This window comes from Ictidomys tridecemlineatus, chromosome 4 (genome assembly GCF_052094955.1).
Source record: "Ictidomys tridecemlineatus isolate mIctTri1 chromosome 4, mIctTri1.hap1, whole genome shotgun sequence".
NCBI classification, from domain to species: domain Eukaryota; kingdom Metazoa; phylum Chordata; class Mammalia; order Rodentia; family Sciuridae; genus Ictidomys; species Ictidomys tridecemlineatus.
In genome coordinates this window covers 107,877,691-107,899,026 of record NC_135480.1, presented here as the reverse complement: position 1 = coordinate 107,899,026, position 21,336 = coordinate 107,877,691, and the positions used below count along the sequence as shown (strand labels likewise).

The 21,336-nt window shown below is 35.8% G+C and overlaps 1 pseudogene across 1 annotated transcript in view; it reads left to right on the top strand.

The window, feature by feature from the left end:
* The window catches only part of LOC106145341 (olfactory receptor 8B12-like), a 141,017-nt pseudogene extending 124,068 nt beyond the window's left edge, over positions 1-16,949 (top strand). Inside the window, exon 7 of the transcript XR_013437966.1 lies at positions 11,991-16,949. The product of XR_013437966.1 is annotated as an olfactory receptor 8B12-like (transcript). The remainder of the gene's footprint in view (positions 1-11,990) is intronic.
* Positions 16,950-21,336: the final 4,387 nt, after the last annotated feature.

Here is a 21,336-nt window from a genome sequence, read left to right as displayed (position 1 = left end):
CTGAGGTGCATGAAGTAAACATTTTCTCCTATTTTGTAGGCTCTCTCTTCAAGTTATTGATTGTTCCCTTCAGTGTGAAGAAGCTTTTTTAGTTTGAATCCATCCCACTTATTGAGTCTTGATTATACTTCTTATATTTTTGGAGTTTTGGTAAGGAAGTCAGTTCCTAAGCCAACATGGTGAAGATTTGGACCTACTTTTTCTTCTCTTAGGTGCAGAATCTCTGTACTAGTGCCGAAGTTTTTGATTCACTTTGAGCTGAGTTTTGTGCAGGGTGAAAGATAGAGGTTTAATTTCATTTTGCTACATATGGATTTCCAGTTATCCACGCACCACTTGTTGAAAGAGGCTATCATTTCCCAAATGAAAGTTTTTGGTGCCTTTGTCTAGAGTGAAACAACTGTATTTATCTGGGTTTATCTCTGTGTCTTCTGTTCTGTACCATTGGTCTCCCTTGGTACCAATACCATGCTAGTTTTGTTACTATGGCTCTGTAGTATAATATAAGTTTGGCATAGTGATGCCTCCTGCTTCACTCTTCTTGCTAAGGATTGCTTTGGCTATTCTGGGTTTCTTATTTTTCAAAATGAATTTCATGATTCTACAGAGAATTTTATTGAGATTTTAATAGGAATTGAATTAAATCTGTGTACCACTTTTGGTCACTTTAACAATGTTAATTCTGCCAATCCAAGAGAAGGAGAGATCTTTTCATCTTCTAAGGTCTTCCTCAATTTTTTTCTTTTGTGTTCTATAATTTTCATTGTAGAGGTCTTTTACCTCTTTTGTTAGACTGATTCCTACGCATTTTATTTTTTTTGAGGTTATTGTAAATGGGGTAGTTTTCATAATTTCTCTTTCAATGAATTCATCGTAGGTGAATAGGAACATGATTGGTTTATGGGTATTTTATATCCTGCTACTCTCCTGAATTCATTTATTAGTTCTAGAAGTTTTCTGGTGGAATTTTTTTGACTTTCTAAGTATAGAATCATGTTGTCAGCAAATAGTGATAGTTTGGGTTCTTCTTTTCTTATTAGTATTCCTTTAATTTTTTCTTCTAATTGCTCTGGCTAGAGTTTAAGGACTATGCTGAAGAAAAGTGGTGAAAGAGGACATTCTTATCTTCTTCCAGTTTTTAGAGGGAATGCTTTCAATTTTTATCCATTTAGAATAATGTTGGCCTTGGGTTTAACCTATATAGCTTTACAATGTTGAGGAATGTTCCTACTCTTCCCAGGTTTTTTTTTTTTAGATTTTTTTGAGCATGAATGGACACTGAATTTTGTCAAATGTTTTTTCTTCATCTATTGAGATGATCATATGATTCTTGCCTTTAGGTCTATTGATGTGATGAATTATGTTTATTGATTTCTCTATTTTGCAACCTTGCATCTTTGGGATGAAGCCACTTGATTGCGGGGCACTATCTTTTTAATATGCTTTATCACGTGATTTGCCAGTATTTTTATTGAGGATTTTTGAATCTATGTTCATCAGGGATATTGGTCTGAAGTTTTCTTTCTTTGATGTGTCTTTGTCTGGTTTTGGTATTAGGGTGATACTAGCTTCATAGAAAGAATTTGGAAGGATTCCCTCCTTTTCTACTTCATGGAATAATTTGAGGAGTATTGTTGTTATTTTTTCTTTGGTGAGCTTGTAGAACTCAGCTGAGAATTCATCTGGTCCTGGGCTTTTCTTTGTTCGTAGGCTTTGGATTGTACCTTCTATTTCATTGCTTGAAATTGATCTTTTAAATATTTTATGTCTTCTGATTCAATTTGGGTAGAAAATGAATCTGTAGAAATTTGTTGCTGTCTTCAAGATTTTCTATTTCATTAGAGTGTAGATTTTCAAAATAGTTTCTGATTATCATCTATATTTCTGAGTGTCTGTCATGATATTTCCTTTTTCATCATGAATTTTAGTAATTTGAGATTTCTCTGTCTTTCTGTTAGCATCGCCAAGGTTTTATCAATTTTAATCATTTTTTAAAGAACAACTTTTTATTTTGTAATTTTTTTGCATTGTTTGTTTTGTTTTAATTTCATTGATTTCAGTTCTGATTTTAATTAATTCCTGTTCTTTTTATTGTGCTTTGAGATGTAATTTTAGGTCATTTATTCATTAATTTTCTGTTCTTTTAATGAATGAGCTCACTTCAATAAACCTTCATCTTAGCACTGCCTTCATAGTGTCTAAGAGATTTTGATATTTTCTAACAGTGTTCTCATTTACCTCTAAGTATTTCTTTAATTTCATTCCTGATTGTTTTCTGCTATCCATTGGTCATTCAGTAGTGTATTATTTAGTCTCCAGGTGTTAGAGTAGCATATATTTTTTATTTTATCATTGATTTCTAATTTCATTCCATTATGATCTCATAGAATGCAGGGTAGTATCTCTATTTTTTAATATTTGCTAAAAGTTTTTTTTTTGTAGCATAAGATATGGCCTATTTTAGAGAAAGCCCCTTGTGCAGCTGAGAAGAAGGTGTATTCACTCATTGATGGATGAAATATTCTATATATTTTCATTAAGTCCAAATTTTTGATTGTTATTTAGTTCCACAGTTTCTTTGTTTAGTTTTCTTTTGCAAGGTCTATCCAGTAGTGAGAGAGTTGTATTAATGTTACCCAGTATTATTGTGTTGTGGTCTATTCGATTCTTGAAAGAGGTTTGTTTGATGTACATAGTTGCTCCATTGTTTTGGCCACAAATATTTACAATTGTTATGTCTTGCTGATGTATAATTAATTCACTTAAGCAGTATGAAGTGTCCAACTTTATCCGTTCTGATTATGAAGATAGAAACCCCTGGTTGTTTACATAGTTAATGTGATTTATGTTTTTTCTAACCTTTCACCTTTAGACTGTGGATATCTTTACCAATCAGGTGAGTCTCCTGGAGACAGCATATTGTTGGGTATTGCTTTTTAATCCAGTCTGCTAGTCTATGTTTTTTGATTGATAAGTTTAGGCTATTAACATTCAAGATTATTATGAGACATGATTTGTATTCCTGACCATTTGGCTTACTTCTGGTTTTTAATTTGACTTAGTTTCTTCTTTAATTGACTATTCCTTTAGTGTATTCCTCCCTTTGCTGATTTTCACTTTTTCATTTCCTCTTCATGGAATATTTTGTTGAGAATGTTTTGTAGTGCAGGCCTTCTAGTTGTGAATTCTTTTAATTCTTAATTCTTTTGGTTTTCATGGAAGGTTTTTATTTCATCTTCAAATCTGAAGCTTAATTTTGCTGGGTACAAAATTCTTGGTTGGTTTCTATTTTCTTCCAGAGCTTTGTATATGTTGTTCCAGAACCTTCTGTCTTTGAAGGACTGGGTTGAGAAATCAGCTGAGATTTAAATTCATTTCTCCCTATACATAATTTGATGTTTTTTTTTCCCTCATGGACTTTTAAATTCTACCCTTATTCTGTATGCTAAGCATTTTCATTGTAATGTGACTTTGTGTGGATCTGTTGTTATTTTGTACATTTGGGGTCTTGTAAGACTCTTATATTTTATTTTCCATTTTAGTCTTTAGGTTTGTAAAACTTTCTGATATTATTTCATTGAAAAGATTGTGAATTGCTTCAGTTTGTATTTCCCTGTTTTTATATATCCTGATTAATCTTAAATTTAGTCTTTTCATGTTACTCCATAATTCTTGGATGTTCTGTTCATGGTTTCTTACCACATTCTATGGTCAGTCAAATTTATTTTCAAGATTATATATTTTTTCTTTATTGCCTGAGGTTTTGTCTTCCATGTGATCTAGTCTGTTAGGGATATGTTCCATTGTATTTTTCGTTTTGTTTATTGATTCTTTCATTTGAGAATTTTGCTTGGTTTCTTTTCATAATCTCTATCTCTTTATTGAAGTGATCTTTCAACTTTTGAAATTTATCTCTGATTTCACTCCTTACATCATCATTTATGTTGTGGATCAATTTAACTATGTACATTCTAAATGCTTTCTCTGACATTTATTCTACTGTGTTGTCAATGGATTCTATTTTTGTAGCACCTTGTTGTGTCTAGGGTGTTTTTCCCCCTTGTCTTTCCGTGTTGCTAGTCTTCACATTGAGCATTGTGAATCTGAGGCAATACAGTTTCTTCCTGTAGCCTCATAGTGTCCCCGAAGGCTTCCATTTTCTTGCCTTTAAGGGAGAGACAATATTAATAGCATCCAAGACTAACAATATACAATCTTAATCCAAATATCTCCTATTAAGATGGCTACAGTTTTGTCTCAATAAAAAATGGTGTATTAAATTATTGTCTAAAATAAATACAATAAATTTGTAAAAGTGTTTACAACTTCAAATGGTAGACAAGAAGAGAACAGAAGTGGTGTAGGATGTGATCTTTATGAGGGAGGAGGAGAGAAGATAAAGGTCAAAAATTATAGGAAAAGTGAATGAAGAATTAGTAAAGGTTAGTTGTTACCAGGAAAAAAGAGAAAGAGAATCCAGGAAGCAGGTTAAGTGAGAGAAAAATTGAACATAAAGTAAAAACTATAAAATAAGAATAAAAAAAATGAAAGAATACACAACAAAACCATACATATTGTTCAGACATACTAGCCCTCAGTAAACTGATGCATGAAGAATACTTGGTGTCAAAAATGGTAGATTATGTGTGTGTGTGTGTGTGAGAGAGAGAGAGAAAGAGAGAGAGAGAGAGAGGATCTCAATGAAAAATTGAACAAGTTTGTTCCATTGGAGTTCAAAAGTTTCTCAGTTTCTCTTCTCAGTCCTTAGGTGGTGTTGTCTGGAGTTTGATACTAGCTCTATCCTCAGGATATTTGTAGTTGCTGTGGTGATAGGGTTAGTCGGGGAGGCTGAACTCCTGATGATGGAATGTAGGCTTAGGAATCCTCTTCACTGGCAGCCTATTGGTCTGGAGATTTTAAGTCAGCACACAGCAATTACTGGTTCACATAGAAAAATTGCACCCCAGGAATCCCTTTTGGGTTCCACTCTGTGGTGTATTAGCTCATTCTTAGCCCAGTACTTCACCTATGGAGTCCACACTTCCTGTTCTCTGATAAAGTTTCTGAACTTGTTCTCTCCAACTCTTGCCCTTTTAAATTCCTGGTAATTTCTCTCCCAGCAGGTGCTGCAATTAGCTGAATTGGAGGAGGAAGGGAAAGCCAGGTGGGTTTCTGTGGTCAGTATACGACTATGTAAACCTCTCTCTATGCTTGATTTTCTGCTGATCACTTAGGCACACTCTGTGTCACTCAGAGTGGGTTTGCCGAGTTCCTTTTTCAGGCTAGACTCAGGTCTGCCAGTGACCTGCTCCCCACCTGCTGACCCCCAAGCTGCAGTTGCTAAATGGTTCCTTCTTCTGTCCTCTGTACACACCGTCAAGAGAGTTAACTGTTTCCCTTCCATACACAGATACTATGCAGCACAGTTTATTGTTTTTTTGAACAATGTATTTGATCTCTAAGTTCTCTGTACCCTGACATTCTTCAGTTTTCCCAAGAATAGGGGTTCCTTTAACTCCTTTATTGCTTTACTGCATTTAGATAGTGACTGTTCTGGTTTGCACCTCCTGCTGCTGTTGTGGTTGAGGAGCTGGGCATCTTTCCTCCTTATTTTATTATACAACATCTCCCGAGTCTCTGATCTGTTTTGAGTATCCACTATTAGATTCTAGTAAAGTCCCCCCTAATTCTTGATCATTCATCCACTTTGTTGAAGCTGCCTGTCTGCTTTTCTTTGTTCATGGTATGGATCCACCTGGGAAATTCATCCCTCAATTCTGCCATCTTCCTCTCCCTCCTATCCAGATGTACTTTAAGTTTGTCCTTTTCATATTATCCCGTATCTCTTGAAAGTTCTGTACATGGTTTTTTAACATGTTTTTTTATAGTCAATGTTATTTTCAAGACTGTATACTTTGTCTTTGAGGCCTAAAAATCCACCTTTCAAGTGGTCTAGTTCGTTGGGGAGGCTTTCCATTGAATTTTTAATTTTTTTTGTTCCTTCACTTTAAGTATTTCTGATGAATTCTTCTTCAAGATCTTTATCTCCTTATTGAAGTGATCTTTCACTTCTTGCATTTTCTCTCTGATTTTATTTCTTATGTCATTTACCTCATAGATCAGTTTAATCATAAACTTTCCAAATTTCATTTCTGATACTTCCTCCACTGTGATGTCAATGGAGTCTATTATTGAGGTAATCTGTGTTGTTTGAAATGATTTATTCCCTTTCTTTTTTATATTGTTCATATGTCTACCCATCTATCTGGGTAAACCTGAACCTGCAAAGTTTCTACCTTACAAGCTAATAGTGTCTCTCTATGTAACTAGTACCTCAAAAATTAGGGGGATCCCAATGATAGCAACAACCTATGCAAACAATATATAACATTAGATTAGGTACTTAGTTCCTATTTTGGCATCTACAGTGTTAATTGATACAATAAGCAGAAATAGTAGAATCAGCAATTTCCATCAGCAAAAACAGTGAATAATCATGAATCTGTCCTGAAATAATCATGAAATACTGTGCTGCACAGAATCTGTGAATGGAAGGGAAACAGCCATCTCTCTGGTATAAAATAAAAAGAGGTGTTATCTATGACTTCCACCATATTATTTATTGCTATAGCATTAGTGGGTGGGGAAGATACTATATAAATCAATTAGTGTTGTGGTATTGAGGATTGAGTTGAGTAAGAGGAAAGAAGGAGAGATAGAATAGTAGAAAAGAGTTTGTCATTTCAAAGGATGAATGGGACAGATGCTTTGGTAATGTAGGATATGTAGTTAGAGAAAAGAGAGAAAAAAACAGGAGTAAGAATTTAAAGGAAGAGTGATGGAGAGGACAGAATTTGGTTGTTAAAATAGAAAAAATAGAAAGAGACAAGGGAAATAGAGTAGTGGTAAAAACAAAAGTCAAAAACAAAATCAAAATATGTTAATAAAAAACCCTAACCCTACAAAAACAGAGCATTGAAGTATAATAACCTTCAAATAAATGCTAGAAATGAGAGAGAAACAAATATGTATATGTATGCCTTTGTATGAATCAGTACACATTCAAATAAAACAAAAAACCAAAACCAATACCAAAAAACAAAAGAATGAAAAATCTTGGTGAAAAGTTAAAAAGGAGTCTTTTCCACTATGGTGGACAAAATAGTCAGTAAGCATATGTGTTTGCTGTCTGTGCCCAACTCATTACTGATTTTCTTTTCATTTCTTCTTGAGGTATGAAATGAGCATGGGAGTAGGAGCCGTGGGCTGTCAAGTTCTTTTATTTTATTGTGTTGCTCAGTAAGTAACTGGTTGGGGTTTAAGACTTCTCCACTTCCTTTCTTGGGAGATTGGTGTGGAATGGGATGGGAAAAGCAGTCCATTCCACTCCCAGGGTGTTTTTGTCCATTGCCTCTGTGAGAGGAGTTCTCACAGGTAGAGTTCCTGGTTGCAGGGACTTAGGGTTAGTGAGATTCCAGTTGCTTTATTGCAAGGTGAGTTGCTTACAGTATTGAATCAATTCAGCTCTAGAGCCTGATAGGTGCCAATCTATATTGGGAGACTATCCCAGGAGTACCCCAGGGATGTTGGCCTCTCAAGGTCAATCACTGAGTGCTGAAGTAGCGGGCTGGGAGGTGAAGTGGCTGGCTGGGCTTGTAGATGGAGCAATGGTCCTGGTTAGCTGAATAGTAGGCTGTGTAAGAGAGACAGAGGGTTGGGGGAGTGGGGACTGGGGGGCTAGGACTGGTAGGCCAGGCAAGCCAAGAGTCAAGTGCCCTTATACCAACACTTCCAACTTCCTGACCCACTGTAGCTGGCCTTGAGAGCTACTGGACTCACAGTGTTGGAGAGAGCTGGGTTCTCCTCAGCCTCTCCAACTTGTGTTCTCCCAGGTGAAATGCTCTCAGTTTCTGATTTTCCCCAGATTTGTTAGTATCAGTTAAGTCTTTGCTAGGATAAGATAGGTATATGTGGACCTAGCTGCAAACTCATGAATCTAGGTTTCCAGTTCCCATTGGTGCTATGATGGCTCCTGGTTCTGCTCTTCATGGACGATTGCTAAACTCAGAGTGACTTCTTTTAGACCCATTTAATAACTTAAACAGCCTCTAGTTTGGCTAGGGTAGACTGCCCCTCTACAGTTCCATTTTTTTTTTCTCTAAGCCTTGGGGAGAAGCAGTATTCCTATTGCTTAAGTTCTGGGTAGCCAAGCTAGGAGAAATGCTGCCTCACTCTAATCTGCCATCTTGCCTCTCTAGGAAAGGACATTCTTAATTAGGTTGAAAGACTTACTAGGTTTACCTAGGAAATGAGAAATACAGCTGGGGTTTATTTCCAGATTTGTTTGCCTTAAATTCTTGTCCTCAGTCACTAAATTTGCTTTTTATTGTTATTGTTTGTACATTTTCTTCCTTTGTTACTTATGTGTTCGAATTTTTTGGAAAATTTATTATTGCCATGGATTGTTCTATTATTTTATCTTCAATACTCCTTGAAGCAATTGCTCCACTTTTCTGTGTCCACTGCTGTTCCAATGATTTCTCAGTTAGTATACAATCCCTTTCAACCAAGCTATGCTCTTCAGTTTTCTAATTTTTTTTCTTAGTCATTTGGAGGTTTTGTTAGCATTTCATAATTTTGTCTGAAATTCAACACTTCATCTTCAGTTTTCTAATTTATTTTCTTAGTCATTTGGAGGTTTTGTTAGCATTTCATAATTTTGTCTGAAATTCAACACTTCATCTTCCCCCCTCATTAAATTGCCAATTCTTCTATCCTTGACTTGTTTCCCTGGACTTGGGAACTTAATCAAAGTTGATCTTCTCTGTTGTACTTTCATGAACCATAGAAATTCTACATCCTGCTTTTCATTTTATCCTGATGTCATAATATGAAGCTGTGTTCACTTGTTCTGTTTCTCCTTCTTGTGTAAAGACTTCGAATTGCTATCCCTTCTTTAAATCTTTTCCTGTTACATCCTTTGTGAAACTAATTTTATCTAAGGATATTTGTTATTATTACTTGTGGAAGGCCATCCTTGCACATAATTTGAGTTACTTCCCTGGCTGGGCAAGAGGCGCTTAGTCACATCTTTGTGTCTAGAGCTTTCCCTACCTTTCTCAGGTCTGAGGGCTTGTCTGTGTGGAGGCATGTCTGGCCACTACCCTGAAGACCCAATCATCGCACCTGACCTTGGAACACTGTCCCCCCTTAATCTTCATTGGATGGCGTGTTCTCTCTCTCTCTCTCTCTCTCTCTCTCTCTCTCTCTCTCTCTCTCGTTAGCCTCTCCAGTAAACCTTGCTACCATGATAGGTGGCTGGAGGCTGGAGCTAGGAGAAGCCGTCCTGGAGCTGGTTTAAAGGTAATTAGAGCCTGTCTCTTTAATTCAAACTCCTTGAGGATTTCTCACATCGCTGAACCTTCATTTATGAAGCCTGTGTTGGTCACGGGCTAAAATTACTCTTCTAAATAATGAACACATTTTATTCATTAATAAAAATTTAAAAATGAATTTTTGAAATTTTAGAAAAATTTCAAAATACCTAATTGCTAAATAATAATATCAATAACAAATGACTTTTGTGTCTTTGTGCCAGATGATGCATCATTTATTCATTAAAACAATCCTTTGAATTGTGGTAATTTTCCTTATTTTAACATAAAAATTAGAAACTCATAGGTTAAACAAATTTCCTAAGATCACAGCTAGTAATAAGTAGCAGAGCCAGATATGTGCTGAAGTCTGCCAGAGTCTAAAGTTCATACTTAGAATACTTGTTTAATTAGGATACATTTCAGGGTGAAAGGGAAGCTACTAATAACAAAATGGAATACTAGGTTTAAACTGGAACTGTTCTAGAAAAACAGGGAATAGAATAAATTTATGAATTCTATGCTTCCTCACCATTGATTACACTCAATTAAATAAGGTGAGCCATTGAGAGGACATTTACTTTTTGGGAAAAAGTTGTGTTCATCTTTGTACTCAATTTCTGGGATGACTGTAGGATAGACTTGGAAATATCCAGAAAAAATGTTGGATACACAAGGAAGGAGCTCAACAGAGGATTGAGAAGTTATGATACAAACTTGGAGCCATTTATATAGAGGAATTTTTGACTCTATGAAACAAATGAGCTAAGGTTTTAAGGAAGCAGAAAAAGTATAGAAGGTTAGAAACTGAACTCTAGTAAATGGGAACTACAAAGGACAGAAGGGAGACACTTTATTAGACCTAAAGTTACTTTCTGGCATGAGCCATGATTTTTGTATCTCTGAACCTGGCACATTATATTGCAGGATATGTTCATTAAAATCAACTTAATGTTAATTTTAATGCAAACCCACATGACTTCTGATGGTTGATTTAATTCTACTTATTTCCTCATGAGCTAATTGAAGCTGAGTCCTATCTGCTACCTTCTCTTCTTTCTGACCAGGTTTGCTTTTCCTTATTGGAGTTGGGAACCTAATGGTGTTTAGTGATTGGCGCAGGACCATACTTCCATAATTCAATTATCTACCAGAAGTCTGACACTAATGTACATGCATGAGATACATATGTAAAAATATTTTATTGTATGTAAATCTTAACATGCTCTGTAATGTTACATATAATATATATTTTAAATAAACAGAAGAGGGAAGCTACTTTTCATTTTCTCAAGTTTTGAAAGTTGGTGGCATTATACAAAATAGAAAAAAAATCAAAATAGTTGTTTTTCCTTTTTTCTAGCTGCTTGTACTGGAGCAAGTCATTAGGTAACATAGCTTTAGAGAAACCCTGCCTAAAATGCATTTGGAAATGATGTTGCCATGGAAACTGTCTCTGAAATAACAGACAAAATCCCCTAGAGCTTTCAGAGAACCTCCAACGTCTTCTTTGCTCTTGGATCTCAAGAAGAGCCTGCCTTATGGGCTTATTTTAATTTTGTTTTAATGAATTGTTTTTCTTTGTTTCTCTGTGCAGTGGGATTGGGAAAAGGGAATGGGATTCATTAGAGTCACTGTGGGATGTGATAGTTCTGGGTGTAAATTGGCCAATGAGAACCCATTATTCTTGAGACAGAGCAGAGGTTGAGCAAGTTTTCACTGGTGTATGTGCACATACTAAAAAATGTGCCCAGGCCTGTGTGCAGTGGTTCTAGTTGGACTTGCCTGGAAGAAGATGTACTTCTGATTTTAAGATTTCATGACCTCTTGAAGAATTTTTTTCATTAGCCCATGATCAAAAACCTCTGTAACCCACTGGCACAATGAAGCTCAAAATTCCTGAGATTAATTTCATGGTTATGAGAGCAGTCATCCTCTAATATAGCCCCCCACTTCACCATGCACGCGCGCATGCATGTGTAGGGGTGCAGAAAGAAAGTCACCACATTAAACTTTATTAGTCTCTGTCTTAATGAAATCCCTTCCTGAAAAATTTTGATAATAAGTATAATTCAGGGGATCCAGGACTGCATGTACTCTGGAGACAAAACTAGGTGCTGTCAGTAATATACATTAAATATCATGAGCTTCAGAAGATGAACAAAATCACTTGACCTATGAGGTTTTTGAGTTAAAAAGTTTAGCTTTTGACTTAAGATTCTGAAATTTATTAGCTGTGATCTAATTTGTGAAGTTGCTGTGAATAATAAATGAATCAAAGTTGTTTGTACATTGCTGTGGAATCTTTTGTGTCCATATGAGGGTGTTGGGTCAGACACAGTGTTTGGTGCAAAGCCAAGTACTCAAAAAAAAAAAAAAAAGCTAGTTAGAATCACTTTTTTCCCCCATAGTGCTTTTCTTAATTATACTTAAAAATATGTAACTTGAAGGAATGAACAGTAATTAAGAGCACCTGAAGCATTCTCAAGGATGAAATTAACATTTTTTCTCCTTGGGGAGTATAGGTGGTCTCTGGGCAAGGAGCTCGGTAAGTCACTCTGTGAGGTCTCCAATGCAGAATGAAACCCATTAATCTTCTGTTATCCATTGTGCTAGAAAAGGATGCTGCTCCTTCCCTGGAAGCTGGAAAGGTGCAATTAGAGAACATGTTCTTCAGCTCAACAAGATAACCAAGATAAACTAGAGGTTTTGTTTCTGAAAGAAGAGAAGCAGAAGCAGAGGCATCTGAATTCCAAGTTATAACCTTTCCTCCAGGGCCTTTTGTCTCTCCATTAAAAAAATGGTTGGGAGGCAGCAGAGAGCAGCAGTGTATCTCCTAACTGAAGAGGGTGAGTGCCTCATCTACCGTGTCTTGCAGCAGAATGGTTAGAAACTGAAAGTACAGGAGCCAGACAACTTGTGTCCACCCACTGCTGCATCTCAGTAGCATTGGGACTTTGTTCAAGTTGCTAAGGCATCATTTTACATCATCTGTAAAACAAGGACAGTTGGAATGCCACACACCATTTAGAAGAGAGTGTATTCCATAGCATTTAGTTGATGTTTTTTTTCTTTTCTCCTCCCTCCACCCCTTTAACTTCCATATTGAGTTTTCTCTCTTTCTTTCTCATAGACCCTCCTAGAGAAGAATGGTTTCAGAGCACTCCTATTTTGTGACAAAGTTCATCCATGCAGGCTTAAGGAACAAGCTGGGACTCCAGATTCTACTTCTCTTTCTGCTTCTAGGTTTATCCATGGTCACGGTGTTGGGGAACTTGGGCTTTAAAACCATGATAGTGCTGAATTCTCACCTGTACATCCCCATGGACTTTTTCCTTTTCAACTTATCCCTCAGAGATTTTAGTTACTATACTACTGTCATTCCCCCCAAAGTTGACCAATTTGTTTCAAAGAACATAATTTCCTTTGCAGGGTATATGAGTAAGATCTTTTTCTTCTGTTTGTCTTTTCTGAGTCCTTCATCCTGTCAGCAATGGTGCATGATCACTATGTCACCATCTATAAGCCATTGTTGTTCACAGTAACTTTTTCTCTGCAAGTACTCCTTTTGTGGGGTGTCTAAGGATGAGGGTTTTAGGGGCTGTGGCTACATAAGAAATGCAGTGTTTCTGACCTCATGTATAGACAACCTCAGTAATCAGTATATGTGCAAACTCATTCTTCTCCTTGAACTGTCCTGCAATAACTTTTATATAAATTTGCTAATAGTCTTTATTATTGTGACAATTGGCATTGGGGTACTTATTGTTGCCATTTTTATGATTTTCTTTTTTCCTGCATTCTCCACATTAGCTCCAAAGAGGGTGAGCCCATGACCCAAAGCCTTTATTACTTGCAATTCCCACATAATTAGTGTTTTTCTTTACTTTGTGGGCCATGTTATGGTTTGGATTTTAACTGTTTCCCCGCCCCAACAAACTTGTGTTGAAGTTTTATTCTCCAACGCAGTAGTTTTCAGAGTGGGACCTTTGGGAGTGGATTGTATAATGAGGATTTTGACCTCATGAATGCATTAATGCACTTATGTATTCATAGCTTAATAGTTTTTTGGTGTGCTTTGTTTTACAAGTGATCTCTCTCTGCTTTCTAGTTTCAGTGAACTGAGCAGCTTTGATCTACCACGTGTTCCAAGACATGGTAAATGAGGCACTCACCCTCTTCAGAATCAGAAGAATAGCCTTTTGATCTAAACCCACTATTCACCATTATCTTCTGCTTCATCATATACAGGTCTAAAACCAAGGAGCCAGCCAACCATGAACTGACACCTTTGAAATTGTAAGCTAAAATCAGTCTTTCCTTCTTTAAGTTGGTTTTATCAAGTATTTTGTCAAAATGATGGAAAGTTGATCAACAAAAGTCAGGATATTTTGTGTACTTGAAGCCACTTTCTTTTTATAACTGTACCAGGGAAAAGTATCTTCCCTATTCTCTCTGTTGTGCCCATGTTTAACCGATTAACTTGTAACCTGAGTTTACCAATGAAGAAAAACTTGAACAGAACAACTTCTTTTTTGAAAATTTTAAGAGAAATTGTGAAAAAGGATGCAAGAATTTTTGAATTAGTGTGCCTTAGTTATGATTATTAGGTTTTCAAGGAGGAATTAAAATTCTAGTGCTTTCTATTCTATATACAGAGAGAATTTTAACTCTTTCTCTGAGTGGATTTATTTTCCTTTAGCCTCACCCCTAACTCTTCATTTTTTGTTTTACAAAAATAGTTTATATAATTATAGAATATTCAGTGTTAAGTAGAAACTTAGGAATCATTTCATTCAGCCCCTTTATGTGATACATCATATCATGGACACAAAGAAATATTTGTGTGTTGCCTAAGAATATAAGACTACCGGTGTCTGAGCTGAGTCTGGATTCCCAGTTTGAATCCTTGTCCACTCTGTTTTCTGTTATGCCTTGTTTTCTTGCCTCATCTCTTTCTTGGAAGACTTCACTTCACATGTAGTTGACCTAAGACATTTAAGTTATGAATATATTCTCAATAATTTCATGCTATTTTTCACAGGAAAATTTTAATATATAACACTTTTCGAGAGTGTAGGAGGTGAAATATCTTGTTGAGTTAGGCTTGGCAAAATGACAAGATCGGTGTTTAATGATTTTGTATTGTATGCGTGGGAAGTATGTTAGGTTCATATAGAAACAAGCATGGTTCCCACTGACTTGGTAGGTGGAGCTCTATAAACACAGACCAGTGAATTAGAACTTCCAGAGAAGTTTAAAAAAATGTAAAGTTTAAATAAATGTAAAAATGCCAGATGAAAGTGTCATATATTATTTTAAGACTAATAGGCACTGCATTTGGAGTTTCATTTCAAAGATATTAGAGGTTTGATGGGGAAAGTGTGGTTCAAGATTGGGAGCTGCACTATCTAATACAGTAATCACTAGCTGTGTATAGCTACTGAGTCCTTGAAATGTGTTCATCCATTTCTAAAATATACTGTAAGTGTGCAATATAAGGGCAAACTACACACTGGATGGTTGAAGAATCAGTATGAAAAAGTAATATAAACTATCTAATTGATAATATATTAAATAAAATATATTATTAAAATTAATTTCCCTGTTTAGTGTTTTAATGTATCTACTAGGACATTTAGAATGACATTTGTGGCTTCAGTTATATTTCCATTGAATGTTCTAGAGGAAGTAATAGAGCAGTAGATAGTTTTGGGCACAAATCCCAGAAACACCAAGCAGTTGTTTATTAGGAGAAGCAAATGCTATAGAATTTTCAGGCATTGCAAATACATCATATGCTAATATGGGAAATAAGGGGAAACAATGGTGATGTCTGGATGAGTTAGTAAGTCCGAAGTACTATGTAAAAGAAACTACAGCTTCATATAAAGAATCAGAAGAATAGCCTTTTCATCTAAACCCACTCTTCATGTAAAATTTATTTGAGAAGCAATAAGTGATATACTAGATAAATAATTTGAAAGTTCTTTTCTATTGGAGAATTAAGGGAAGTTTGGATAAATGTTAAGTTTTATCTTCTGAATGATTTTGTTCGACATTGAATAAGCATAGAGGAGAATATATTGTATGTAATTGAATAGATAACTTGTATTCTGAGGACCTAGAATTTTGGAGTGGGGGAGATGTGGTGGGTATGAAGTACAATGTACGTAATGAAGTAAAAAACTTTCTTCAAAATATTTCATCATGTAACTTACAGGAAAGTACACAAATCTTAAATATATAGCTCACTGAGCTTTTTCATATGAACATACATACCTTTGTGATTATGTAAATATGAAAGGATATATGTGTATGTATATATGTATATTTATGTAACCACATAAAAATCATATATTCTATGATGAAATTTAGAAAGTAATATATAATTATAATATATGTATAATTAATATTTTCTCTACAATGACTTGCTTATTCTTAGAGGTATCTTAGATAGCAGATGTTCTTAACTTTAATGAAGATTGATTTATCAAGTTTGCCTTGTATGTTTAGCATTGTTTCTTTGATACTCAATTTTATTTTATTTTTTAATAGATTTTTTTTAAATAAATGACATCGGAATGCATTACAATTCTTATTACATATATACAGCACAATTTTTCATACCTCTGGTTGTATATAAAGTATGTTGACACCAATTTGTGTCTTTATACATGTACTTTGGATAATGATGTCTATCATATTCCACCATCTGTGCTAATCCCCTGCCCTCTCCCTCTCCTTCCCACCCCTCTGCCCTATCTAGAATTCATCTATTCCTCCCATGCTCCCCCTCCCTACCCCATATGAGTCAGCCTCCTTATATCAGAGAAAACATTTGGCATTTGTTTTTTTGGGATTGGATAACTTCAGTTAGCATTATCTTCTCCAATGCCATCCATTTACCTGCAAATGCCATAATTTTATTCTCTTTTATTTCTGAGTAAAATTGCATTGTGTATATATGCCACATATTTTTTTTTATCCATTCATCCACTGAGGGGCATCTAGGTTGGCTCCACAGTTTAGCTATTGTGAATTGTAGCACTGTGTTCTTTTTAAGAGATCTTTTACTCTCTATCCTGAAGTCAGAAGAAAAGAAAAATGAAGGAGTATGAGTGAGAAAGAAGACAGAGGAGGCAACACAGGAAATTCATGGTAGCCTTAGGTCTGACTGGATTTTGGTTTTCCTGATCTTTTGTCTCCAACTAGTGGTTACATTATATCTATCTCTGATTTCATTAAACTTGATAGAAGCAGGACACTTGAGACATGAAGGTGTCAGAATTACAAATATTTTCAATTAAATGTTTATGTATTTTTAAATTTATCAATTTTTATGTTTTTGAGAGTTTTAATAAGATACAATTGATATAGAGTAAGCTGCATATGTTTTAAGCTTTTATTATATACATATTCAAGAAACCATCACCATTGTTTTGTTCCTTTGAGATTTCTCCCTCCTCTTGCTCTTCTCCCCATACCTCCTTTGTGATCTGCTCTTTGCCACTATTTTGTTTTTATTTTAAAGACTTTTAAGTAAATGGAATAATAAAATATGCATTAATTCTTGTCTGGTGTCTATCATTCAGTTTAAATATTTTAAGATTCTTCCATTATGTTACATGTGTTGCTTTTTGTTGCTGTGTAGTAATCCACACTACCATTTGTTTATTCATTTTTCTGACATTTTGGTTGTTTCCAGTTTTTGGTTATTACTTACAAAAATATTATAATTATTCATGTGCAAGTCTTTATATTGACATATCTGACATTTATCTTGAGTAATACCTAAGAGTGGAATGGTTGGGTTATTTCATTGGTGTATGCTTAATTTTTAAGAAGTTGTCGAACTGTTTTGCAGAATGGTTGTATCATTTTACATATTTACTAGTATTTTTTGAGATTTTCAGTTCTTGAACATCCTCACCAACACTTGGTATGGCCCACTTTTAAATTAAAAATACTTTAATTTGTACAAAGTGATATCTCATTGTAGTTTTAATTTGCATTTCAATAGTGACTAATGATGGTCAACATCTTTGCACATGAATATTTGCCACCCATAAATGTTCTTTGGTGAGATATCTATTCAAATTGTTTTCTATTCTTTAAACTAGGCTGTTTCTTACTTAATATTGAAGTCTCTAGCTTCTTTATATGTATTGGATTCAAGCCCTTTATCAAATATGTGATTTTACTTAAAATATTACAGATTTTCTCATATTATTTTATTCTACAAGTTTTGTAGGTTTTTAAACATTTATGTTAATAATAATAATAATAATAATAATGTATTTTTGAGTAAATGTTTGTATAATGTGAGATATGGGTTCAAGTTGTTTTTACAGTTTTCTGGGGGGCGGGTTCTGCTTATAGTTTCCCAGTGGTTGTCTTTTTTACCTTTGTTAAAAATATGTTGATGGAATTTGTGTGTGTTTGTTTATGCTAACTCTATTTTGTTCTTTTCATCTGTTTGTTCTTCTTGATACCAGTACCACACAGTTTGATTACTGTAGCTTTAGAATGTTTCTTAAAATAATTAGTGTATGACCAAGTTGGTTTTATTCCAGGGTTGCAAGAATGATTTAATGTATAAGAATCAATAAACATAATTAACCATCTAAGTAGAAATAAGTACAAAAACACATAATCATCTTCATAGATACAGAGAAAGCCTTTGACAAAATTCAGCACCTATTCATGATAAAAACATTGAAGAAGCTAGTAATAGAAGGAGCTATCTCACCATAAAATCTATATATGACAAACCTAAAGCACAAATAATAGTGAATTGGGAAAAACTGTGCTTCTTTTAAAATTCAGAACAAGTAAAGTATGTCCACTCTCACCACTCCTATTTAATGTAGTACTAGAAATTCTAGCCAGAGCAATTAGGCAAGAGAAGGAAATAAAAGGTATCAAAATAGAAAAGCAATAGGTCAAATTGTCACTGTTTGCAGACAGTATGGTCTTATACTTAGAAGATCCCAAAAGCTTTACATGAGGATCAATAGAGCTAATAAATTAAGCAAAGTAACAGGTTGAAAAAACAACATAAAAAAATCAGTAGCTTTCCTATACTCCAATAATGAATTTGCTGAGAAAGATTATCAGAAAACCAACTCCATTCATGATAGACTCAAAAAATATCTAGGAATAAATCTAACCAAGGAGGTGAAAAACTTCTACAATAAAAACATTGAAGTAAGAAATTAAAGAAAACACTAGAAGATGGTATCTTAATCAGCCTTTTCACAGCTGTGACCAAAAGACCTTACAAGAACGATTAGAGGAGGAAAGGTTTATTTGGGGGTTCATGGTTTCAGAGGTCTCAATCCTTAAATGTCTGATTCCATTCCTTGGGGGCCAGAAGTGAGGCAGAACATCATGGCAGAAAAGGAGTGTGGCACAGGACAGTGGCTCAGAACATGATGATCAAGAAGGTGTGTGTGTGTGTGTGTGAGAGAGAGAGAGAGAGAGAGAGAGAGAGAGAGGGGGGGTGGGGACAGAAGAGAGAGAGAGGGAGAGGAGAAGAGAGGAGAGAAGGGGAAAAGAGAGAGACTTCTCTCACTTTGGACAAAACATATACTCCAAAGACAAGGCCCCAGGGACACAGTTCCTCCAGCCACACCCTACCTACCTACATTACCATCCAGTTAGTTCCTATCAGGGAATTAATGCACTAATTGGTTAAGACTCTCAAAAACAAATAATTTCCACCTCTAAACTTTCTTGCATTGTCTCACACATGAGCTTTTTTTGGGACATGTAACACATAAACCATACATTCTTCCCCTGGTCCCCAAAAGATCATGCTCATTTAATAATGCCAAATACAGTTAGTCCATTTCCAAGAGTCCCCAAAGTCTCAACAGTTCCAAGATTGCCCAAAAGTGTAAGTCTAAAGTCTGTACTGAGACTCAAGGCAAATTCCAAGTGTGAGCCCTTATAAAAATCAAAAGAAAGTTACATATATTGATAGATCCAACCTGATCTTTTCTTAAAATTGGGAGCAATCTATCCACAAAGCCATGAGAAAGATAATTTCAGCTTTACTATAATTACTGCAAATTCTGAATCTGCTTGGAATGCCTGCCCGTGCCTTGAACTCACCCATGCCTGGCTCTCTGACCAGATAGCAGTCCTCTCTGAAACTTTAGTGACACCTCATAAATATTGGCCTTCCCTGGCCAGACAATGACCCTCTCTGAGGCTCTAATGGTCCTCATAAATTCTGATGTTGGGGCCAGCAAAAAATGTAGACTACCATTAGAGTGATGCTTGTCAGAGTTCTGTTATCTGTAACCCCCCTTTGTGTAACTTTCTGGGCTATAAAGCTGGGCTGTGGGAAAGCTGGGATGCTGTCTTGTTCCCGCCGTTTTGGGAGGGAAAGGAAGCCCGGCAGGTCAAAATAATAAGCTTGCTTTAATTTGATTTTAATTGGAGTCAGTGGTCTTTTCTTGCATCCTGGTCTAACAATATCTAATATATAAAGGTACAGAATAAACATTCCCATTTTACAAGGGAGAGTTAGGGGCATCAAAAAAAGGGATGAGACCAAAGCAAGACTGAAATCATAAACAAATGCAGTAGTTCCATGTCCAGCATTTGGAGCACATGGCATCGTGATGTCCTCTTCAAAAGGCTTGTGTAGCTCTGCCCCTTTGGCTTTGCTGATTTTGGCCCACATGACCTCTCTGGAGGCTTGTCTCTGCACAATTCCTGCAGATTTCCTTGGCAGAAGGTCCATGGCACCAGCATTTCTTAATGTTGGGGGTCTCCAGTGCAACTTTGATTTCCTTCTCATATCTCCATTCATTGCCCTCTCAGGGGCAGCCCACAGGGACCCTGACCCTGCTTCACTTTGCCTGGCTTCCAGGACCTTCCTTTGAAACCTCAACAGAAGTCTCCATGACTCCCTAACTCCAGCAGTCTGCATTCCTGTAGAAGTAGCACTGCATGGTTGACACCAAGGTCTGCCACCATCTCAAACAGTTGTCAAGCTTCCAGGGACCACAGCTGCAGTAACCTCTAAGTGCTGAGCAAGGTGAAACAACTTCCTTGGCCACCTTGTGAAAGGAGGGTGCCCCACTTCCTTCTCAAAGGAAGTTTTACTTTTACACCCTTGATCCTGAGTTGGGTATGGTCTTGCCAATTTCTGAGATGCCCTCAATCCATCTCTATTATTGCCTCTGGGCAAAGTCTTTAGCATTTCTTCAGTGGCTGTAATGTCTTTAACAACCACATTTCCCTTAGCCCAAGTTTAATTCACATTTCCTGGTCAAATTGCAAGTTTTTCAAATCTTTCTGCTTTGTTTTTTGTTCCTGATCATCACAATAAATTTGGATAAAAGCTGCCAGAAATACTGATGCCACTGCCTGATTACTATGCTGTCTAGAAATTTCTTCCTCCAGATGAAGTCCATCACATTTAAATTCAGCTTCACAGAAAGTTTTAGAACATGGACAAATGCAGACAACTCCTTAGCCAGATTATAACATGAATAACTGCTAATCTAATTTCCAATAGAATCTTCCTTCTCTGAAATCTCATTAGCCCCATCTTCACTGAAAATAGTCCTATTGGCATTCTGGTCTTCTGAACTCCCACCAGAATCACCCATTAAGCTCTGTTAAACAGCCTAAAACTTTTCCAGCTTGCATTGCTAAACTTCCCCAAATTCCTTCCACAAATTCCCAAAAGCTCCCCAAATTTAAACCACATGGTCATGTTAGTCACAGCAACAACTCACACTGAAGAAAAGATAGTCTTTTAAACAAATAATGCCAAGAAAACTAGTTATCCATATGTAGAAGAATGAGATGAGATAATTATCTCTCTGCACAAAAGTCAACTCAAAGTTGACCAAATACATAAGAAGAAGATGAGGAAACTGCAATTCCTAGAAGAAAATGTGAGTCAACACTACAACATACAAGTGCAGGCAATGATTTG